General features: G+C 38.0%; 1 protein-coding gene across 5 annotated transcripts in view; it reads left to right on the plus strand.

Annotated features, from left to right (window-relative positions):
- Positions 1–15,061, plus strand: part of lrfn1 (leucine rich repeat and fibronectin type III domain containing 1) — a 233,431-nt gene that overhangs the window by 178,253 nt on the left and 40,117 nt on the right. The window lies entirely within an intron of this gene.

Genomic DNA, 15,061 nt, shown 5'->3' on the forward strand with positions numbered 1-15,061 from the left:
TCTGTAGGCATAAAAAACAGGATTATAGAGGATCACATTCAATCATTTTCAACTTGGGTGCCAACATTTGCTCGTTAAACAAATTAACTTAAAGTCCCAGGGCAAACACGTCCATATCTAAGTTACCCTCTGGAAAAACTTCAATCAAAAGTGGAGAAGCCATTTGGACTGTGACGCACCTGGTTGGCGGTTGGTTAGCAGTTAGCAGCAAACTAGCTTGTTTCAGCTATCAAAAACCCCTGGAAAGTGTATGCCCATTTTGTCACTTTTAATTACCCCAAGTCACTTGCTTATTTTTTTGGGTATAAGCTATGTATGGCATTTATGTTGAGCAAAAGGCTGTGAGTAGTTTTTTGTTGTTGTTGTTGTTGTTGCAAAAGTTGTTACATTTAAGTTATGCAAAAGATATGAGTAGCTTTTTTTTGAACAAGTTATGTTAAATTTACCGTAAAACTGATACAAAAAAATTTGTGTACATTATTGTCTGAACATTTTGCACAAGATTAATTTTTGAATAAATCAAACCTTGTTTAAATGTTTTTTTTTGGTTTTTTTTTAAACTTTTTTATTAAAATCGTAATCGTCCAGAATGACAGAAAAAAATCGAGATTTTAATTTTTTGGCCATATCGTCCAGCCCTAGTAGGATCTATGACCTTCGTCATACCTGGAAAGGGAGGAATCTGTTAGAGGGATGCATTTAATTATCTTGATTGGGAGACATACCCAGCGATTCTTTTATTTTGGGGCATGGTGTCTATCCACGGCCGCCATTGAGGCACATGTGTTTTTCCCTCCCACATTGTTTTCTGGTTGACATTCCTGGCAAACGCAGTTTCGATTTGCGGAAGCCAGCGAATGTTAACATTTTCCAAGAGTCCCCGCATCCCACAAGAGGTGACTTGTTCCACTCCACACGACTCCATATCCATTATAGATGGCAAGTGCAGTCGTGCCAGCAGTGCGCGTATGTTTACAGCTGTCAAATGCACCGGGAGGAGTCACTGAGAAGCCCTGCAAAATAGTACGCAGCTCTCGTCTTAGCTGCGGCGTGGCCCTATTTACCAACATAAATCAATAATACATGAGGTGATAAATTCATTCGTGTGCGTGGAATATTATGAATATGACATATGCAGGGTGTTGAAGGAGCTTGCTGGAAAAGATCCACTAATGCATATTTATAAGTGATCAGTTTTGCTTATTGATAACAGGTGTATTACATAGCAGGTATGCATGTATATTATATAGCATTCATATTTCCCATAAAATGTGGGGGGAGATGAATTAATTATTGTTATAAAATTGACGCTAATTGCAGTGACCACACGGCGAACTTTTGACAGAGTTGTACAGTAGACAACATAGAAAATAATAAGCGCAGTGTCCGTGTACGAATGATGTACTGGAATGTGGTTAAAAGGCACAGCAATGGACGGAAATTTCCACCATGTTGAATGTGGGTGTGACCTGTTTGGTACCTTGAACAAACCAGTGCCAAATATGGAAACAATCACCGGCAAGCATCCTGCCCTGCGGTAAACACCACAAAAACTAAGTGCAGTGTGAAAAGGGCTTTATTGTGTTACAGTACAGCAGGGTTGTCCAAACTTTTTCATTTGAGGGCCACATACAGAAAGTCAGAAGGACGCGAGGGCCACATAATGTTATGAGGAGAAATTGTGTTTAGTCCTAAAAATTGTATAAATAATTTACTTGTGCTTTTGCATATTTCGAAAAATGCTACAGTATATAAACCAATTTATTTGTAATATGGCAGTTGGGTTATTATAGTTTTGGAATTTTTCATTTTAGTTAGTTTTTATTAGTTTTCAGGGTGGTTCTATTAGTTTTTTATTAGTTAGTTCTTTAAAAAAAAAAGCTTAGTTTTCGTTTATTTTGTTAGTTTCAGTATTAGTATTAGTTTTTTTAATGTGCATTACTTGCGCGCAATATTTAAAAACCACCATGAGAGCGACGTCATCTGAAGGTGCTTTTCTATTGGCTGCTGTTAGATGACATCACTTCTGTGTGACAGACTTTCAAATGTCATTATTCCAGTTTATATCAAAATAAATCTACTAAAAATCACATTTAAAATCATCCCCAAAGGCTCATGCATGAAATTCATTACCAAAAACTAAAACAAAGGACATGTTTGCTATAATTATAGTTAGTTTTAGTTTTGTTAGTTCAAATGCCATTTTTAGCATATGTCGGGGGCCACTGAAAAATGGACGGCGGGCCGCAAATGGTCCCCGGGCCGTAGTTTGGACACCACTGCAATACAGTATCTTAGCGACTGACGGTTGGCAGCATTATGACACAGGTAAAGGTGATTGAGGACGTTGGGAAAAAGAGAGTCAGCAAACTAAATGACGCTAAGCTGCATTTGCTCTAATTTCCAAATGTATTGTTTGATGCATTTTAGCATTGTGTTGGGTTCATGATAACAAAAACGTTGCCTCTCATTTGGAGGCCGAACTGTTCACTACCAGCCAAAGTGCACACTGCACATTCTGGGAAACGTGAAGTGGGAATGGAGTTTGAACCGCTCGGTTCACAACAAAATATGACCAGCAAAAAAAGAATATATCCGAAAGCTTCAATCTGAGCGTATTTTAGAAACCGTGAAGCGGTAACAATTCAAATTGGAGCTGATTGAAAAATGTATGAATTGTAAGCTTTGATTTTGGTGAGTTTTAAGCGAAGAAGGACAAATGGCTGAGAACGTGACACTCCCGGGATCTTGGGGAAATCCCCAAATAAGACGCATCTTAGTTGAAGCCACAGGGGTTAAAGCTGGGGGGAGGAACGGCTTACCATGCAGTCACTACTTTTTACTACAGTTGTCCCTCTCTTTCGCACGATTAACTTTCGCCGCATCGCTGTTTATTTTATTGTACTTGCATCACAGATTGTTTTATTATTATTGCCGTTCCCAGTCGATGTTGACTATCAAACTAAACGATGTCTATATTTTGGTAGCAACACACGAATAATGCATTGTAAGCATGAATATAAATTGCATCAACATAGAGACGTCTTCATCGGCATATGAGACGATGACAAAGATATGTAATTCACACAGAATAACCTGTCAGCCATGCATCACCTTCACTTCCTGCCCATACCTACTGAACAGCATTGACTGTTGCAAAACTCCAGCTAATTGTTCTTTTTTAAATATCTTAATTTGGTGGATATAATCAGCCAGCTGATCAATTGTACTGTATGGGCTCTCCATTCATTTTATTAAAATGTTTGATTGTTGTGGCAAATGAAGAAACTAGCTATAAGTTATAATAAGGGGTGCCAGGCGCAAATTTGTAATCATAATTAATCACATGACTTCAATAATAATCTCATTTACTCCCCAAAACGTATAAATCCGTTCTATTTTAAATATTACCATGCTTCCAAATATGTATTTATACGTTTTTGCTTTGATGCAACCTCTGAACTGAAGAGAATGCTTGAAGCAATGGTAGTTATTACAAAAACGGCCAGCAGATGGCAGCAGAGTATTAGAGATCAAGAAGCTATTTTCCTCATAGTTTTAAACAGATTTGTAAATAATGATGAAACTTAAACATATTTTAATGCTAATTGATGCAAAATGGAAAAAGATGAAAGAAGAGGCTCTAATCCTTCTTTAGGTAGATTCCATGTTTTTATAGCAATAAGACACAATATTCTATGGGCCTTGCAAAATCAGTCAAAATCCAGTAAAATAGCGAAAATGAGATAACTTGCGATTATTCACAATTCTTTTATCTGTTCAACTTCTAAATGTACAATATAATGTACAATATTTTTTCCTAAGTTTTCATACCCTTGTTAACATAAGTAAAATATGAAATTAAAAACATGGCTGCATCATTTACCCGTTGATACACTAACTTCATAATAATTCATAACACTTAGTTCAAGTTAAAAAGATGGACTGTAACTGTAAAAAAACGAGTGCAATATTGATTTGTGTTGTCATTTTTCTGCCACTAGATGGCATAATTGCATTTGTAAGACATTGGTGACAGCTCAGTGCATTTTCCTTTGCATATTAAGAGCTATCGAATCCTTAACGTGAACTAACTTGTGAACTACTGCACATTTTTAAAATTGCAAAATACAACTACAAATATATGCATTACTATTAAATTTATTCCTGCTAAGTTTTGATGTGGATGTGTTAAAAGAATTTGTGGCGTCAAAGTAACTTTAAATTAACTAAGAATTAACACGGTAATTTTGACACCTAGTTATAATATGAGTTACACTGTTACTTATCTGACTGAATTAAAAGAAACGCCAATAAGGCAAATGAAGCACATTGATCCCAAAACAAAGCAATCAGAGGCGGCTGTCCAGATAACCTGCTCGTGTCACCAATGGCCTTATCAAGCCCGTCGACAAATGGGGACCGCGTTTCCACGTCCAGGTTGGATGTTTCCCTGGCGCACCGGAAATGAAGAGCGCTTACTCTTTAACCTGCGCTTTATTGTTGTTTATCGCGTGGCGGTGGTGGTTGCCGCAGAAGCACCAGGATGAAATTATATACGGGCTGCAAATAAAGAAAAATGGCTGACTGGCTGCTGTGATTCATCGTCGGTCCTCAGCTCTTGTTTACACAAAACTTGTCACATTCATTTAGCAAATCATGCTTGTGCTCGGGGCTGCCTGAAACATTTTTTTTTGTTTTTTGTTTGTTTTTGTCCTTTTCTGCCTTTATTGGGGTAGAGGGGGCACTAAAGAAAAATGATAAAAGCTGCAAGTTTACAAAATGTGTTGACGCAGTGTCTCTCCCAGTCATTGATATGTGCCAGGGGCTTATGTTGCACAGGTAACCACTTTTTATTGGCTTTTTTTTTTTTTTAATCCAAGGTTGTCTGCACTTGATTTATTTGCACAAATTCACTGGGATTGGCTTTTCTATTCAACATTGTGTCTTTTTGTGCACACACACGTTGGTTATGTAAGACACCATCAGGATTTTTCTGTCATTCTGTTTTTATTTTGTCAGTTTGATGATTATGCAGTCGGATGATTTTCCTGTATTTTTTTTTTTTCAACAAGTGTACTGTATAATTGCCAAATGCTCCTGCTTAAAAACTGACACACTTTATCTTGGTGACAACAAAAAAATGTCCCGATGAAAACTAGGTATGTAACAATATCCAAACATCACGCTATTGTGTTTAAAAAAAAAAAAAAAAAAAAACTCATACTAAAAAAAAAAGCACAATATTGTGCTTTTGTACATAACAATGCATATTAACTACCTACAATCTCTAATAACAATATTGAGGCACTTACTTGCTAATGCAAGCACACATTGAGCAAATTAGGTTCCCCTTCATCTGACAATTAGCATAGATTTGAAACATCGAAGGCCAAAACATCCCTAATGAAAATAAAATCGCACTAATAAAGTAGCCACTAGAGGGTGCTTACCTGAGTTATTACACAACTAACAATTATAATCACATAGCTGTACACAAACGCAGATATAATTTCCAGTAAAAAAAAATTCCTGATTCCTGAGACTCGTTTTCCTGAATATTTATTCCGAAAACACAGAACCGCCAAACGCATTTGTCAAGGCAGGGGGTGACATACAAGTAGGGGTGTAACGATATCCAAACATCACGATACGATATTATCACGATACGAAGGCCACGATACGATAATTATCACGATATTGTAGGGGCCTTGGCGATATTTAAAAAAGATCACAATATTGTAAAAAAAGAGAGCTCATGCTAAAAAAAAAAAAAAGCACGATATTGTGCTTTTGTACATAACAGCAATGCATATAAACCACCTACAATCTCTAATAACAATATTGAGGCACTTACTTGCTAATGCAAGCACACATTGATCGCTTCACAAGCAAATTAGGTTCGCCTTCATCTGACAATTAGCATAGATTTTAAACATAGAAGGCCAAAACATCCCTAATGAAAGTTAAATTCTACTAATAAACTAGCCACTAGAGGGTGCTAGAACTGCACACATAGAAATCAACCTGACTTTTTTAACAGACGTGTTCCTTTTAAATATTGTGAACATGACGGCGACGATATTGCGGAAGTTTTAATATCACGATATTGCCCTTATCGTTACATCCCTAATGAAAACCTAATCAAAATGTCAAAGGCAATCTATTTTGTCATTGTTTCAATTCATTATTTCTACATTTTCCCACCACTATTTTTCCCCATTTAAAGCATGCAGCAAAATCACCGCCTTTACCACTGAAATGATGAGCTCTGTGATATTATTGGTGTTAGATAATGAAGTGTGACAGGTTAAAAATCCTGTAAATCAAGCACAAATTTGTAGTATAAAGTGAATTAATTATTTGCGGTGAAATCATTCTGTCGATTACAAATGTTTCCACGTTTTAGGATGGTGAATATTGAAGAAATTTGGGCACATAGTTTTATTTTTATTTTTATTTTTTTTTATAAAGTAGTCCAGTTTTAGTGTGTGCCTGCATGTCAATCTTGTCTCTGACATAAATCTATAAAACTCTGCGTCCCATCTTATTGGGCTGGTGAGTTAGTTAATGTTACTTTTTTCCCAAACCTTCAGACACAACTACAGTTGTTTACATACAGTTAGATAAAAAAACAAAAACAAATTTCAACTTTCCTGAACCTACAGATCAACCACTGGAATCTTAGTCATGTGATTGATGTATGTGTAACCCCAAACCTGAAGCAGTGTACTGAGCTAAGACTCCAACTGAATCACTCTTAAACTTAAAGGGTTAACGGAGAATTTCATGATGTAAATGTAAGTCAAAATCATAAAATAGAAGCACAAGATTTACACAAGTTGTCACATTTATTTTGCAAATGATGTTTGTACTCTGTGCTTGCTAAAATGTTTTTTGGCGGGGTACAGGGTAGTAAAAAAAAAAAAAAAAAAAGATCAAGAGCCGTTTTCTCTCCTACAAAATGTGTTGTCGCAGTGTCTCATAGTCAGTGATACAGCATCTACCGGGGGATTATGCCACACAAGCACCCTTTTTTTTGTTGTTGTTCTGCTTGCTTAATTTATTGTGCAAATTTCCAACCTTCCGTAATCCTCTTTAATGGCTTATGTGTAGCAAAATATGCTAATACTCGTTATGCGAAACGTTTGTCTGGATGCCAGAATTTAGCATAATGCCCCCCCCCCCCCCATTCTCTGGAAGCATTGTCGACATCATGTTGCCGCGAGGAACTTGAATTTGTTGTTTTTGTAATGCGGCAAACGTGGCGCTGTAAAGTCAGGATGAAGCAAGTTAGCTAACGAGTAAGCTAAAAGACCAGTTACGGTACGAGGAAATCGTGCTCCTGCTCTCTCGATGCAGTCGGCAGGCCGCAGAACTTGCGCTTATGCCGCGGCTGGTGAGGTGTGAAATCACTTGGGTTTCACGACGCTCGTTTGCTGTCTCGGGTTAAAGCTCAATGGGGCAGCAGGAGGACATTGTAAAGATCAGCATCGGATTTGTCTTTTAAAAATACACAAAAGTGAGGAATGTTTGGAAACATGGCCCGCTGCTTAGTACTTAGATCCAAGATCAATTCCAAGGACTTCCACTTATATCTGTAACTCCTCCAGTATGGAATACTATTCAGATGGCTGGGCTATAATTCATAATTTGATACATCGTCATTTTAAAAAATCGAATCGTTGAAAATTTGCTAAATCGTGAAATCGAATTTTGTCTTCTAGGTGATTAAAAGCTGTTGTTCTTATGTTCCGTTACATCCAAATGCTTTTATGTGTTGTAATTTTGCACAAGTGGCAGAATGTTGGATAGGTGGTTTACAAGATATGTTTACAATAACTACTTAATTGTGCCATTTAAGCCCAAACTATTAATGTTACGATTATGTTAAAACTGATCTAGAATCAGTGTACGTTACTGGTGTCTGAACATTTTGCACAGGAATTATTTTTGAATAAATGAAACCTTTAAGTAAACGTTTGTTGGATTTATTAGGTTAAAATCGTAATCGTCCTGAATGACTGCAAAAATCCAGATTTTATTTTTTGGCCATATCGTCCAGCCCGAGATAGCGCTTTACTTTTTTTTTTTTAAGCTATTGTAGTTGTCCAAAGCACTTTACAAAAGTTCACATTCGCCCGTTGGGAGACGACTAGGGGTGTGCTCAAAAAATCGATACGGCAATATATCGTTGCGGGCCTCATTACAATACACGTATCGATACGCAGGCGTCAGAATCGATATCGCTCGTTAACTTTAAACAGGCAATTAACATTTGCCTTTGCAGCTTGCATTGTACCTAAAAAATAAAAACCAGCAGCATCTTTGAAGTTAATTGCCTTCAATTAATGTAAAAATAGCTCACTAGTGATTGGACACTGTGTCTTGCTAAGAAAAATTAAAGCAGAGGAAGAATATCAACATTTATTTGCTTATAAACTTAACATGGCACGTGTCTTAATGCACAAATTTTCCTTTATTTTGTTTAAAAACGAGATAATTTTTTCCCCATATATTTCAAATCAGGACATTTTAGAGCTGTAATTTTAATACTTTGATATTTTTGCTCATATCGACTCATGCCTATTAATACATTTTCCTGGTGTGTCTGTGAAAACTGCTCCTTGCCCTGCAGTGCGTGCAAAAACATTTTTGTCCACCCAGCATAATAAACATATCCTTCAGGTATACATATGACTGTTGTTATAAAATGCAAGTCAATTAATGTAAAATATCGGAATACGTATCACCTTGAAGATCATGTATCGTATCGTGACCCCTGTATCGTGATACGTATCGTATCGTGAGGTCGGCGGCAATCCCCAGCCCTAGAGACGACCACTCTACCACTGAGCCATGCCGCCCCACATCTTTTGCAACCTTCCGATCATGGCTCTGCAACAGATTTAGCTTAACAATTTTTGGTTATCCCCTTTTTTTTTTTTTTTTTTTTTTTTTTTTTTTTTTGTTACTTATTCAAAAGTAATTGGCCAACATTTTGTCCTTTCTGATTTGTCCTCCTGTTCCATTCGAGTACTATAAAAGCCGCGCGCCCAGTGCTCACTCACAATTCAAATTGAAAGGCATTTACGTTTGGCGATCACTCCCGCCAGTTTTAAAAAGCATTTTAAAGATGACGGTATTGTTAGGTTGTCTTTTGTTCGTTCACGTGTACTGTAGCGCAGCCTGTCATTCTGCAGCTGGATAACAGCATTTAGTATTTCAATGGATTGCACCATGCAGCTCGGCTGGCTCCGCTGCCAAATCCTGTCCACAATGTATTTCATAAGATCCGCAGATCCACCTGTGGAGGGATTACGCGTGTAATTAGCAACGCAATATGGGAAAAAAATCTACTCCTCAAGAATTAGGCAAAGTCTAATCCTCCTGTGCGATTCACTCATTTCCCTGTCATGAAATGAGACAGTGTTTCATCAGACTCACAGTCTGAAAGTCATCAATCTTGTGCCTATTTGCCAAGTTAAAACTATTCCACCCGTTTTTTTTTCTTCCTCTTTTTTTTTTTTCCCCCCCTCTGCGCTTTCAACCGTTTCACCCAGTTTCCGTCAGCAGATGGAGTTTGCTTAGTCGCCATGGAGATGGATGGATCTGTCTGCATTTGTAAGCTAGTGCTCAACTTTAAGCCAACAAGGAAGGAGAAGTCCTATTAGTGTTGTGGATGTAGTTGGAGCTCTCACTGAGCATGCATGTTTAACGAATCTTTTATTTTTATTCCCCCCCCATGATAACTTTGCTAATGAGGACTGTTTGGAAGCACTACAAAAAGAAAGCTAAATGGCAAGGCCAAAAACGAACATACAAGATAACAATTAACCTACATGAAAGTCATAAACTGAGAAAAAAAAATGCTTTTCGTTTTACAGACACAATTATAACGCAAGTCTGTGTATTATTTATAACTTGCCTGCTTCAAATTTATATTTCCATGAGTTATCTCTTGCCAGTTGTTTTTGATGAAAACCGCATGAGCATGTTTGATGTTTACAGAGCTTTGACCTACTCTGATTTTGACACGACGTTGGCTGTTGATACATCCAATCCTTCAGGACTAACACCCGGAATGATCTTTGTTTAAATGGCACAACTAAGCGGGGGAGGTCCACCAATCTTACTAAGTAAAGTAGGGGGGGTACACTGTGAGAAATAATTAGGGCTGTCAAAGTTAAAGCGTTAATAGATTAATTAATCACAGAAAAATGTTGCATTAATCACGTATTAACACATATTTAATCACACAATTTTTTTTTTTTTCTTGAACGTAACCGCGGATGGTTACATTGAAGGCTGCGCAGGTCAGTGAGGAGGTCAATGCACGGCATTTCCTACGCCTGTTGTTCCAAAATGAGCGGGGTGACTCCAGTTGGTGTGCTCGGTGGTAAAAAAAAACAACCAAAAAAACACCCTGACGGGACTTTAGATAAATCGAAAGTAATTTGCGTTTAATTAATTAATTAATTAATAATTAATAATGAATTAATAATTGCTGAATTGCACCCAATTGATATGATGCTGTTCCGTTTCGAGCAATACACGCATGCATGCAATTGCGTACATGCATTTAATCAACGTTTGCAAATGATATTCAGATAATAAAATGCGTTAATGTCAAAATATTACGCTGTTTTATGTCTCTCTTTTAAAAAAAATAAAAATAAATAAATAAATAAATAAATAAATATTACAGTATTTTGTATTTATTTCATATTACGCAATTAAGTAAAAGAAAAAAATAAATAAAATAAATAAATAAATAAAAAATACAAATATTACGGTATTTTGTATTTATTTTATATTACACAAGTAATTTAGCTGATTAATCGTGATTAATCAAAATTATAAAGTGTGATTAATCAGATTTAAAAATTGTAATCGTTTGACAGCACTAGAAATAATCCAGTTTCATTCCATTCATAGACAACCAATCCATTTTCGAAACTGGTTTTAAGCCGTTCTGTGTTGGACAGCGTACGGCTTCCATCACATTTCAGCTGTGACTGTCAAATTTCCAAACTTGCATCTGTTTTTCCCTCACTGGGTCTAGTGTGAGTTGGAATTTAAAACAAAAACTGACCCGAGGTTGCGGGTGGCAATTCAAACATTGTGTACTGTACTGGCAGAACGCTGAAGTAGTGGCTACCACGTCTGTCTCGCAAGCAGGAGGGTTCATATCTCATTTGGAAGTCAAGACAAAGACAACATAATCCAGTTACCCTAAAAATTTAAAAAAATAAAAAAATGGATAGGTACGCAATTCTCAAGCTGTGAAGCAGAAACGGATTTGAAACATTTTGTACTTGTATTTAGTAACTTCTGACCAAAAAGCAAGTCAGTCTCAGATGGGTTGTCAACACATTTTTTCTTTTTCCTCAGTTTTAGCAACACCGTTGAGGTTACCGCCGAGGTTTAATAGGTAATTAGATTTTACAACCGTACTCCTCAGGAACTACAAACAATAAAACAGTTATTCTTGGCAGTTACTTACTAGTAAAAAAGCTTCCAAGCTCAACTTGAAGGTGTTGCAGTCAATTCTCAGCTGCCCTGTCAAAGAGCCCTTGAGCAAGAAACAGAAGCCTCATTTACAGAGGATATGTACTCTGCAAAAGTTGAATAGAGGTACCTGTACCTTTTCAACAACTGTGAGAAGTTTCTATGTATCTATTCAACCTTTACGGATCACCAGAGGTGGACAATTTACACAATTTTGCTGGTCCGTCATTCATCGGCGGCGTCGTCAATCTGTGATTTCTTTCAATCTGAGCCAAACTGTAATTGTCAGTCTGTCATTTTATTTTAACCACTGTCACCACCACAGTGTTCCCTCGTTTTCGGCTGGGGTTAGGTTCCAAAAAATACCCGCAATAAATGAAATCCGCGAAGTAGTTAGCTTTATGTTTTGCAACTCTTATAAATGTTTTAAGGCTCAAAAATCCCCGACCGCACAATTTAGACACTTTTCTCATTGAGGCATTTACATGTTCTCACATTTCTCTCTTGTTGAAACATTGATAATGTTCAAAACTTCATAAATTTTTATAAAATGGGTATATTACTGTAAAAAAATATGCAAAATTGCACTTAAAAAAAAATCCGCGATACAGCGAGACCGCGAAAAGTGAACCGCGAGGGAAGACTGTATTTGAGGACCAAAAGACAGAAGTGGACATTCCGTCAGTCCGTCAACAAAACCGGCGTCCGACAGTGACAGAGGTCTATCGGTGCTTTGACCGGGTTAGCGGCGATTATACTGATGGACGGAAAGTCACTTCCGTCCGTGCTTGATGGAATGCGGTTCAACCTGATGACCTGGATGACTTGGTTGTAGGGATGTTCAATACCACTTTTTTCAGACCGATACCGATACGATACTCAGACCCTCAGTACTCACCGATACCGATACCAACTGCCGATAGCAGTAGTACATTTTGACATGTTGAAAAAATCACTAAAAGATATTTTTAAACAAATATATTTCCTTTAATTTTGACATAAAAAACAGCACAGTCACTCTTGAATAGTTTTAACGCTCAAAATAAAACACAAAAGTTATCTTTTAGTTTAAGATTCACAATTTTGAAGTATTTCCAAACCGGTGAAGTTTTGGTGAAAAACTGCTGCAAGCTAGCGCCAGTTACAGGCAAGGAGGACTCAGCTTGTAACTCGTCTGCGTCACGAGTACTCGAGTACTTGAAAAAAGGCTGGTATCGGCCCGATACCTATACCTGGTATCGGTACTCGCCCATCCCTACTTGGTTGTCTACACATCTGATCCATAAATTATCTTGAGGAACACGTCAGCTTCGTCCCAACCGGTGGATGACAATTTCTTTCACTTTGCGAAAAATGTCCTCAAATCTTGAATGATCAAAATTGATGATGATCAAAAATCAAAATCAATGACCAAAATGACTCACTACACCTGCAAGATTACCAGAAAGATTGATTGAAGTGCCATTGAAAGGTTTCAGCTAAGAAAGCCCAGAGGACCCTGAACACGCTTTCACTGTCCAATACTACCAGGCTTACCTGCTGGTGACCTATTCCTCAAGGTCATGGCTTGCCCCTGACAACCTTGAGTATTGATTGGCCTGGGGTTACACACACACAAACTATTAATTTTTTTCCCCACCTCCAGTGCCGAAGGTCAAGAGAATGAAGGTAATCGCTCAATCGGAGAGATTTTACTGAAACCATTTCCTCTCATTTAAGGTGAAGAGGTTAGGCCAGCCCGTACTGCTATGACTGTTCATTTGAGTGTAATCCTGCTTTAAATGAGATAAAAGCTTTCTACAAAACTCTATCGAGATCCCATTTAACTCGTTCACTCCCAGCCATTTTCACAGAAACAATCCCGTTCGCTCCCGACTGTTTTATTGGATTTTGACTGATTTTGCAAGGCCCACATAATATTGTGTTCTATTGCTATAAAACCTATTAAAAGAAAGATTAAAGTCTCTTCTTTCATCAGGAAATAAAAAGTATGTTTCTATCTGTTTCCGTTTTGCAGCAATTAGCATTAGAAGACAACTAAGTTTCATCAGTTTTTTTCTACATGGCCCTGGTTGATCTCCTTTGCTCTGCTGCCACCTGCTGGCCGTTTGTGTAATAACTACCATTTCTGCAACCGTTCTTTGCAGTTGAAAGGCTGCATCAAAGCCTTCTGTATGCTCTAGCATAAAATAAAATAAAACGTATAAATACGTCTTTGGGACACTTAGAACATTAAAAAAAACGTATTTACACGTTATTGGGAGCAAATGAGTTAACCACACCAAGGCTTGCTTTGAGTGACATATCTTCAATATTGGCTCCAGTTTCTGTGGTTGTGCTGCCTGCAAGATGTGCAATTAGGTTTTGCCCGTTTCGACACAGCGGCAATCGATGGATCTCTCGCCACGTATTGCCTCATACTTTCCCGCACGCAAACAAAATCGTTAATTAACCTGACAAGGTGTGTAAATTACAGCACTGGGATGGAATCTGACCTCACTGTAGACCTCGGACCTCTCTGGTGTTTCTTGAGCAAGCGGTTCTGCGAGTCCACTGCCGAGTCATGGTGACTTTGAAATGATCTTTAGTGAGCATGTTACAGCCTTATTACTCATCAATCGCTACCCAGTGAGTGAGAGGAGGAGATGCTTGCTGGAGAGTAAAATCCAACCATAAACCATCAATTCCGCTAATTTGCAAATTAAAGCCGCTTCGAAATGAAAGGAAAACTACTCATGTGAGTAGCAAGGATTTCCTGCCCCTACTCCACTGTGGCCTAACATTTTCTTAGTCTACTCGAGGGTAAGCGCAAAGATTGCCGCTACAAGTGTCAATATCTGGGAAATGAAGCGCAAAGAAAGGTGACTTCCTCCAATATGCATGCGTTCAGTCAAATCCATAATTGATTGACTCTCCAAGGCTTGTTGTGGTCCCTCAGGGGTTGAAGGACGTCTGAGTTACGTTTTTGGAGTCTGCTTCAGTGACAGCCCACAGACGGAGGTAAAGGATGGATTCATGGATGAATAGACTGAGGAATGGATGACTGGGCAGCTGGACAGACAGACAGATGGATCTGAATTCACTTTGCAACTTAAGAGTCACTTTAAATATGAGTATGGGCCTTAGGCGTAAAGCAGAACATATGACAATCCAATCCAAATTTCATGACCATCCGTCAGCTCATCCTGGTCTAAGCAGGGATCCCAAGACTTCGCTATCTGTTGTTCTGTCGGTGCGAGGCGTTCGTGTGCCTGCTGTGAAACATCGTCTCCTCGGAAGTCTTAAAAAAAAATGTTTTCTATGTACCCTAATAGTCTAAACACGGTATTCTGATTAATATTATGTTTTTTGAATAAGAATAACGCAGAAAAAGCCATTTTGCGGCGGCCATTTTGCCTCGTCCTGCCACTTGTTGGCGTCACAGTGCCCAAGGAATCAGGTAACGACCCTCATGGCTCACCTGTTTTCTGGGTTTGCTCATGTGACATTCGAAAGTTGACACTAGCAAGTGGTAATGCAAAGCAAAATGCTGAGTTGTATAAAAACAGGT

Source organism: Festucalex cinctus, chromosome 13 (assembly GCF_051991245.1).
Source record: "Festucalex cinctus isolate MCC-2025b chromosome 13, RoL_Fcin_1.0, whole genome shotgun sequence".
NCBI lineage: Eukaryota > Metazoa > Chordata > Actinopteri > Syngnathiformes > Syngnathidae > Festucalex > Festucalex cinctus.